The sequence below is a fragment of the Lathamus discolor genome, chromosome 10 (assembly GCF_037157495.1).
Source record: "Lathamus discolor isolate bLatDis1 chromosome 10, bLatDis1.hap1, whole genome shotgun sequence".
NCBI lineage: Eukaryota > Metazoa > Chordata > Aves > Psittaciformes > Psittacidae > Lathamus > Lathamus discolor.
The window spans coordinates 11,056,722-11,067,003 of record NC_088893.1 but is presented as its reverse complement, the minus strand read 5'-3'; the positions used below and the strand labels follow the sequence as shown (position 1 = coordinate 11,067,003).

The window sequence follows — 10,282 nt, the reverse complement described above, 5'->3', positions numbered from 1 at the left end:
GATAACAATGCATAGGTGTACATATCTCCATGCAGAGGAGAGCTGTCAGTGTGGGAGGCAGTGTGCTCCATAAGGGAGAGCACAAGGCTGGATGTCATTTCTAATCCAAACCCCACTCTCCTCCTGGTTCCTGTGCCTTCAGAGTAAATATGTTACATGGCCCTCTGACTGAGAAAGGAAAAATCCTACTTTTAAATGAACAGTGAAGTGCTCAGGAAATAGCATAACTGCAGGAATACAGAGCTTAGTGGAGAAATACCTGATGGGCAGAGAAAAGAAGACAAAGTCAGAATCTTCTCAGTGGTATCCAGTGAAATCACCAGGGTGGGATGGCCCACTGTGTCAGTACAACTTGCCTAAGTCAGCTGTCTCCATAAAAGCGTGTAAGGGTAAAGCCAGACTATGACGGGCATCTAAACCAGATGTTTTGCACAGACTAAATGCCTTCCTAATCAAAAGAAATACATAACTTAATGAATAATTTAATACATAATCCAATACATAATCCAGGAAAGGTAAATGAGGAGTTAACAGTGTGAATGTTCATTTTAATATTTATATAGATTTACTCTTCCATGCTTCCATGCATCTTTTGTGCTAGCTTGCTTGGAAAGCTCAGATTTTATTGGCAGAAATGCTCATGGAAAGCATATTTGCATTTACTTTGGAAATACTTACACACTCATCCAGTCAAGGAGACAATAGCAATATTATGTTTTCTCTAACGAATTTCAGTTAACTGATATAATCTGGATATTGAGTTTTTATTATGTATTCAGTGAGCCCAGAAAGGTAAACAAAATCACAAAGATTAACAGCTCTTAAGAAATCACTTGCTAACCTGGAATTAAAACATGCTAGGGAAAATTATGGTCTGTGGCATCAGTGATGAATGAGCAGAAAAGGACAAAACTGAATGGATATTCAATTAGGAAGCATTCAGTCTACAAGTGCAGCCTCATTTTCCATTCTGTAGCAGTTGCATCACATTACATGCAGCCAATAATAAATCAGGAGCTTGCTTCCCTCCCTCTGCTACAGATCATCTGAGATGGGATCAGGAATGGACAGGCTCCATTCTACTCCCTTCCCCAGAGAAATCTCAAATTGATCAAACACTAAATGCTGCCTGAAGCATTTGATTACATTGAACATTGACGATATTTTTTCCAAGTTCAAGAACATATGAGTGGTCGTTAGAGACCACAGTTTGGCTCCAGATTTTCAAATCCCCATGAGATGTATAGGCACAATATGTCTATGAGGCTTCAAAATAGAGCACATGATTTGCAAAGGGAATAGGAAGGTGCAATTCTGGAAGCTGAGGACAGACATCATTTCTGAAAGTGGCACTCCTTAATATGGCAAAATACAAATGGATGCATCTCATTTCCAGCACCCAGGTTTAAAAAGTTGGGTTTGAACTACAGTTTCAGCAGAATGTTGTTCTTTTGGAAGATCATGAAGTCCTCTACCTTTCTCTAGAAGTGGGAAGGAAACAACAATAGGCAGAACATTTCATTGGGAATCGAGAGACATGGATTCAATTCCTATCTCAGTTTCAGCTGCCTGTGAGTCCCTGAGCAAATTGTTTCAGCCAGCCTGGTTTTTGGCTCACTGTAAAGCAGGGGCTGCAAGTCAAAAACTATCAGGACTACATGCCTAAAATAGAGATAAGGTATTCAAAGGTCATGGTGTGAGGCAAGTGGGCAGGAGGGGAGATACGATCTAGTGCAATACCTGAAATGAGTCTAAAGAAAGATGGAAGGGAAACCCCTATGAATGGCTTCAGCTTTAAGCTGGAGCACTGCCATTCCATCTAAATCCACAAAAAATATCTTTCTGGGAGGTCACATACAATCTTTGAGGAAGATCTCCATACCTGCCTATTACTCAAAGCAGTATTGCTTTGATCCTAGCTACAGGAACTTCTGAAGATGCATTTATAATACAATTCCAAGTACTAACTACACTCCTTTAGACACCCCCAAGGTAGTGTTATCAATAGCTGATCTAGTTAGCATAGAACTATGGCTGACAGCAGTAGCAGTTTCAGCTCAGGTTCAGTATGTTTGCTGAAGACTTGGTGAACGTATTTGGCAACTAAGCATCTGCCAGTGCCATTTCACCGCTATTGGTATGGGTACATGAGGTGGAGCAATCACACCTTCAGCTGGATGGCAGACATATTCCGCAAGACACAATAAATGCTGGAGACCCAGCAATCAGGCAACTATGAAAGACATAAAAAGGAGAGTGTGAGTTTGGGGAGGTCTTAGGTAAATTCTTTGGATGGGTGAACGTCTGAGTTTCACTCCAAGAGTGAGATATCTTTCCTTTTATTGGAAATCATAACTACATAAAATTTCATATTCTACCCATACTCATACTTAATAAGAACTGAGAACTCTTGCACATTACTGTTGTTCCTGGATAACCAAAATGTCACCTTCGTACCTACCTGTGGGTTGCAGTCCCACCTAACACTCCCCAAAAGTGCAGCTGGTCCATTAAAAAAATTAAAAACCTCAGTATTTGTGACAATATCATCTACCTTAATGTCTTCCAGGTTCTTGGCTGGGATGACGCATCCCAGTAACACTGCAAAAGAAAATGCCCTCTTTCATACAAGCTAGACTTTTGTTTTCCACAAAGCTTTTCCAAGTCTTGGACACATGGTCATAGTAAATTCAACCTTTCTGACTTCACCTCTCTGATCCAGCAATAACTGGGAGGCTAGCTTGAAGCAGAGTTTAAACCACGTCACCACCAGCCATCTTTGAAGAAAGACTGAGAGAGGATACAGAAAGGATTTGGTCTCTAACCTACCAAGTAGGGTTACAGAAACAAAATGAAGGCCTAGCACTTTGTGAATTTGAATAAGTGGCAAGTTTTGGCCAAGGAAAGCAATGAAGGTGAAAGCAGGACTTCAAAACAAATATTTTCCTGCATTCCTAAAAGGCCTTTAGTTTTAAAAAAGCACTTGTCATAAAACCTAAAACAAGTTTTAAAAACTTCAGAAGCCAAAGACACAAACAAGCTCCAAGACAGTCAGAGAGCTGTATCATTGCATAAATTGTGGGGAGAAGAAAACCACATTAACTTAATGACATTGGTCAAAAAGTAAAGTATGAAATGTGTGGGGTTTGTTTGTTTATCCGTTTTGAAGAGGGCACACACATTCTAAAGTGGCTTTGGGATTTTTTTTTTTTTTTTGGAGGAGGGGAAAGGGCGGTGGTATCTTCTCTTTTTAATGTCTGCCTTCTTTTTTCTTTAGCTATTTTGTGGCACTGATTGTTCTGGAACAAAATCTCACCTTGTTGAATTATAACACTTTTATTAGTTATGCAACATAGAAAGTAATAGCTCAGTAATTGCCAATATTCATCCCATCTTGTGGGAAACCAAAGAAAATTATGGAAGTGAAAAGCAATATATGAAAAGAATGTCCATTGCATCAGCCAGTCCATCTGTGAAATCTTGTTCATTATGTAGATTATACCACTGACATATGGAAGAGACATTTCACTGTTGTAGCTTAGATGAAAGAAGTTTGAAGTGCTTTATTTCTCAACTAGGAAATCATATGGAGAGCCTCACAAGTTTACAGGGACTCCTGATATAGTTTTGTCTTTGTCCTTTTGTATACCCTTTTCTTTTTAACCCTCTCCATACGTAGACTAATTAGAGAGATAAAACTACTCACGTACGGTGTGACTCACACAGCCCTTTAGAGAACAATACAGTACTACCCTCAGACAGGGAAACAGCCCAGCTCACAACAGGCAATAACTTCAGGCCTGGGGATTATTCCCACGGATGCTTAGATATCGAGCTTAATTACAAGGTCAGGTTAGGTAAGTCTAATTTTAGATTGATTTCCTACCCACATGTCCAGGTCCAAACCTACTTGGGAACTGCAAATAAAAATGGTTTTGTGCTTTGCATTTGCGTGTGTAACACTGGAAAAAAACAGCCCCTGGTGTTTTTGAGAAAATTCTGGCCCTGGGTGTGGCTGCCCAATGCCTTCTGCATGGAATTTGCCCAGAGATATCAACCAGACAAGATGTAACTCATTCAGTTCTTAGAAGAGGAATACAAACTGTAAGTGCAGTGCATATGATTAAGATATAACAGCTTGGCCCTGTTGAAATAAAGATCAAAACGGGCTAACAACTTAACGAGTAATAAAACCCAACTGCAAGCATTAGCAGCTAAACTAAGATGGTCTCGAGTCTGCTTTTCCAAGCCACACTCCTGTCTTGTCACAACGGGATGACTATTCCAGTGCATTAAGCCATCTCCCACTTCAGGACCATGCTGGACCACCCAGTGCTGAGTCTTGTGATCATTCCCTGTGACAGCTGAGGAACGGCTTACACAAGTGGTGAGCTTTGTGCCTTAGTACAAAGTACCTTAGATCTTGACATACTCCCTTTTGTGCATCCATCCCACCTTTTGGCTGCTACTCCAGCACTAGTATTGCAGCCCACTCATTTGCGTGTGATGTGCCAAGTGCACCTGCTGATAGCTTTTCTTGATGACAAATGCATAGGGAAGTGTCTCTGTGTATCATTGTGAAAGGACAATCATGCAATTGTACTGGGGAATAGAAGATGAAGAAAAAGAGAGAGCTGGAGTTTACGTAAGCTTAATATACTACAAAGCAAATCACACTAAATTACAGGCAGTATTTCAAAGCCTCTCATTCCCTTTGCTGTAGGCCTCAGATGACAGCTCACTGCCATTCCCTTCAGTTCCCATCCCAGCTGTTGAACAACCCACTTGCTGTCCTTCTGTTCTGTGACATGCAGAGCAGATGCCAACAGCCCCACATCATAAAAGACTTTAACCTATGCAGGGCCTGAGCCTTCCCTGCTCAGCTGTCACAGCCATAGTTCAATGTGAGATGAACTAGACATTTCTTTTCAGAAATGCTGTATTTCACCCCGTTTCTAAGAGCTTTCATCACCCTCTCAGGATGAAGCAACTGGGTTAAGACGTCAAACCCAACTTCTCTGCACATGTGTTTACCTAACTAATGAGAAATGAGAAATGAGGAATGTCTGACTATGCAAAGTCAAATTCCTCTAGAGATCAAGTATGCTTAGATCTGGCCATGAGAGTAACTTGTAATATGCAAGTGTTATGAGCTATTTACAGGCTTAACCCAACTGCAGTGAAGTCAATGGTTTAACTCTCCCTGCCTTCAAAGGGAAAGGGATCTGGGCCTCAGTGCATACTTGTGGCACAGCTCACTGCTAGGCTGGCTCATTGCCCTGCAAGGAGTTTAGTAGCTGTAGCCTTTACAGGATAAAACCCCAAATTATACCTACTTCCCACTACAGCATTCTGATGATTCTGTGCCTTCCCACTCCCTAAATACTTTTATTTGAGACAGAGGTACTAAATTATATAACTACATACATATATACACTTCAGGCTGAACAGAAGGACTAAAAATTGTGAATCTTTTCTGGACCAACAGATGGAGGTTCAATCTCAGTCATATTGTTAATCAACCAAAAGTCATGCTAAAGCATCCTGTGAGCTCCTGCTCTCCCCAGACGTCGCTATAAAGAGCAGCAAACAAGAAACACCACTGCAGCACTGTATTCTGAGAAGACACAATTAAGATGCCTTGCCAGCATGAGCTCTTTCTACATGAGAACAAACTTAATTCAGCAGTTGAGCGCAGGAATGGCATCCAGAGCTCCTGAGCCTTGCCAGCCATTTGTCCCATTTGTTCAACCATCTTGCACAAGCCACTTAATCCAATTTTATTTTTTTCAAGCTGGTTACCTGAAATAGGGTCTGATCCAATCCCCAAAAAGGCAAATGTGAAATTTCCAGTCCGCTTCAATGGTACCCATGGGCTCATAGGCCTCTATGTCTATATTTAGACACTTAAATATAGTAGTCTGGACATCAGAGATTACTGAGTGTCCACAGCTGCCACTGACCTCAGAGAATGGAAAAGAAGAACAAATCTCTGGTTCAAAAAGTTTCGCAGCTGTAGACTACTGCAAGCTGGGAAGGTATAATCAAGGGAAGTATCACCGTATTCTTGATGTGTTACAGATTTCTCCTTACACGGCTCATATAACCAAAATCAGACCAAAGCAAGAGGACTACTTCTGAGATGACACAGTACAGCTCTTTCTCTGTCCCATCCCACAGACTCAAGGACTAAAGATTGCAAGTCATTGCAAAAACACTGCTTAAATTCTCCAGTATATGGTCACACTGTCATTGTGAAAGTTTAGAAAACTTCATACAGAAAAACCAAGGAAATTCTCAGACAAATTAAAGAAACCCCATTCTCCAAGACCATTCAACCCAGTTCTGTTCAGTTAGACTAGTATTCTGAACAGTATGACCATAATGGCAAAGTTGCAGAAATCCACTCAATACTACTCTGTAGTAGTCAAAGTACGTGCCCAGCACGTTAGGTAGGCAGAGTTAGGGCACAAATGATGGGTGCATGGCTGGAATTACTCCATTGCCATGAGAACCAGTACAGCAGAAGAGATATAGGCACAGGTAAAGCAAGAGATAGGGCTCGAACTTATTTGTCCTATGCTTTAAGGCTGAAATAATGTGACTTCTTTGCATACGTCCTTTCATTTATGGCATTGAGAATTTCACTACTGAAACAATTTCACTAATTGTTTTAGTTGTGGAAATATAAGTTACCTTAAATCCATCCAGATTGTCTTTTCTTCTTTTTGGGGACTTAGCAGAGATGGAATTCATCCTCCATTTGTGCCTCGGAGAGTCCCTAAACATAACAAATAAATAAATAAATAAATAAATAAATAATCAGAAAAAAACTTGTCTTGCTTCTTACTGTCTACCTGCAAAGTTTTCATTTGGGTTCATCACAGTCCTCAAGTTCACATTCACACTTCTTCCTCATTTCTGAGACTACTGCCCAAATTCAACAGCAAAAGAGAATCCTGAATGCCTGGTAGTCTTCAAGAGCTGCTTGTCAGACAGTTTAACTACCATGAATCTCTCCTTGAATCCTCATGCTTACATTTTCAGACATACATTTACAACAGTTTACAGACATCATTCCTGAAGGAGACCATGGAATTGAGATGATGGCATGTAAAAATCACTCCATTGTGATTACATATGATTACATATGCAGGAAGATATGTAACACAGAGCACAGAATCCCAAAACCTGACACAGAATCAGATGCACAAATAATGCTGGAATATGTCTACAAAACCAGGTTACAATTTACTCCTATGCTTATTCTCCTTCACCTGCATGATTCGACTTCAGTGAAAGGACACTCCAGTTTCACTACAAATCAGACACCAACACAAAATACATAAACTGAAATCTCAAATGGGAACAAGCTGCGTTTTGCAAATAATACATGAAATACAAATATGATGTAGTAGTAATAATGATATCAACTTGCAGAACTGTGTTTGCCCTCTATACAGAGCAATTCTATAGACAGTTCTGCCTGTGCATCTAGTTATATCTCTCTTCAGGAGGACAGTGGACACAGCAATCTCTTTAGAACTGTGTAACGTAACACATTATACTTCTGCCATTTTAGGGAAAAGGGGAAGGCAACAAAAATATTATTAGAAATAAAACAGCAATACATCCTCTCCTGAAAGGGCATTTGGAAGCTGATGGACGTGGAAACCCAAAATTTAGCAGCTCTTTCTAAACTGTCTCTTTCTAATTTGTGTCATTTCCATGACTGTTGCATTCACAACAGCTAAATCGCAGCAGTTCCTGGGATACGGCATGACTTCTAGGAAGAGCTTCAAAGGGCTAAGAAACCTAAAGCAGCTCCTGCCTGGGTCTAATGGAAACTGGCAGAACATGACAGTAGGTATCTTTGACCAACTACATAAAAAAGGCAGGAGCCAAACTGCCTTCTGACTGGGTTCACAACATAATTGAGCCATTCCACTTACTACTAGTAGGTGCAGAGCTTGCAGATCTGCTCCCTGGCTCAAGGAAAGATGATGTTGCCACAGGGAAGGGAGGGCAGGGAGGCAAATCAAACCATATGCCCATCTGGAACATGAGCTCTGGGTAGTGGTGGATAGACTTCAGCAATTTCACCTTGTCTGATCCGACCCTGCCTTACAGCAGCGATGAAAGGAGTGGCCTTGTGATAGGATTGGCTTTGATGGGCAGATTAGATTTAATGCCAACACAGTTCTACTGAGGCAGGGGGAAAGAAATAATCATGAATGAAACTGTGATTGATGTTCCCTCTTTATGGTACAAGAACTTTGATTGTCAGCTGATCTGTCCTTTGGTTAAACATACCTTGGACATTAGGCTATGGTGAGCACCTGATTTTTTCATTTACAACTAATAACAAATTATTATGCATATCAAGATCCTTTAGCTCTTCTTGTGTATTTCTCCCTTCCCCCCAAAAGCCAGGCTAGAGAGAGACATATATAAACAAAATCCTGAGAAAAAACCCTAGCAGCTCTCAAGGGCAGAGTGAAAGTCTGGGCTTGTAAAAATACTTGGGCAGCGGTCCAAGTGAAAGGCCCAATCTTTAGAACAACTAAACAAAGGAGAGCAGGATCTTGTCCCACATCAGTCTCTAGACGACAGTGAGAATATGCAGAACTGTGGTCCCAAAGTATTCAGCATCAGACAGTGTGAAGAATGGCCTCCTCCAAGAAATTTAGGAGTGCTGGCTGAGCACCCACTGCCACCTTAAAGGAGATGGAAAGAGAAAGGCAACCCAGATACAGACCAGTGAATGTCAACATATTTTAAACCTGCTCCACAATAGCTGCAAGCTGAAATGCACCAAGCAGGAATGTGTCGTACTGTGGCTTGTGTCACTTGCCTGTGATTGTCTTAGTGCATTGTTTCATTCCCTCAGACAAGGTAGAAGACACTTTCTTAGCAAAAAGGCTGAGGTCAACTCAGGCACAATCAGTACAACCCACTAAATCCAACGTAAACCCAACCACTTTCTTGTGAAGGGATAAAGGCATATTGTTCCATTACACAAAAACCGTACTGGATATGACTGATAGATGGATGTTCTAGATCCTGAGCTGCACAACAGAAAGAAAGGCCATACCCAGCCAGTTCTGTTAAATTCTCATTTGCTGATAACCTGTGTTAAAATACTGAGCCATTCACTTCCTTGGGAGTTTATTTTTCCCTTAGGAGAATTATCTGTTTCTGTGAATCCTCTTTATTTCCCACTCAAGTTCCAGATTGTGCAACTTCCCTGATATGCCTCCTTTTATAAACTAGAACAGACCAAAATTGCTAGCAAAAGTACAGACATTGGCTTTCTCATCTGCCCCTAGCAACCTCTTCAGTTGTTGCTCATGTTGAACCCTTATGACTGATTTCATTGATGCTCTTTGTTAATTGTTTTTCTACAACAAATGAAGAAAGATCTGTAAAATGTTCACAAGCAGATGACAGGACCATTAGTGCTGCAGAGCCAGCTGTAGCCAAACACTGGAGAATACAAAACAATGTCTGAACTTCAACACCATCTTGAATCTTTCTTCACTTCTTCAAGCCCTCTTTAATCCCTTTAGCACTACCAATGGCTGGAAAGGTCTTGGTGGCTATTCCAAATCACACATCAGTGCAAGACCGAGTTTGAAGGTATTTTTTCCTCTTAAAGCACAGTCAATGCTAAAATTCCCTGCACCATGAGGTCTCAGGACCCTGGCCACTCTCAAGGCTTTTCCCACCCACCCACCTTCGGCATCAGGCAGTTCTCTCCACCCAGAAGTAGGTAGAGAAAAACGGTTCCTTGCAGTGGATCTAAGAAGTCAAAAAAACCTTGGGAGAAGGTCCTGGAAGTGTCCTTTTCCCCTAGTCTGACCTACATCCAACCCACTGACACGTTGACTTTCCTGGCAAATGGAGAAGGGGAAAAAAGAAGAAGTAAATGGCACAGAATATCAATCAGGAGTGGATAACCTCTTCAGGAAAGAGTGTTTCTCGTGAGCAGAGGGTCTCCATGAGGCAAGTGGAAAGTTACTGGGAGCCTTTTCTGTCCCAGCGTCATGCCACGGTGTACGACTGCAGTGTCCCAAGAAGATTTAGTGGCACCAGCGTAGAGTCAGATCTGATGTCAGAACTGGGCTGGAGTGTACAAATAAATATGTAGTATTTTGTTGCTATGTCACAATGGCAGCAGCCTCTTTTCCATATTTATGCCTGCAAAATGTTACTCTGCAGGACAGAGAGGACTTCTGTGCAGTTCAGGCACCAGTGACAAGCCTCCTTTAAATGCATTCAG

The 10,282-nt window shown here is 41.3% G+C and overlaps 1 long non-coding RNA gene across 3 annotated transcripts in view; it reads right to left on the bottom strand.

Moving 5' to 3' along the window:
* The window catches only part of LOC136019804 (uncharacterized), a 207,053-nt gene that overhangs the window by 166,809 nt on the left and 29,962 nt on the right, over positions 1-10,282 (bottom strand). For all 3 annotated transcript variants that reach the window (XR_010615068.1, XR_010615067.1, XR_010615069.1), the window contains exon 2: positions 6,697-6,781. This is a non-coding gene — a long non-coding RNA (uncharacterized LOC136019804). The remainder of the gene's footprint in view (positions 1-6,696; positions 6,782-10,282) is intronic.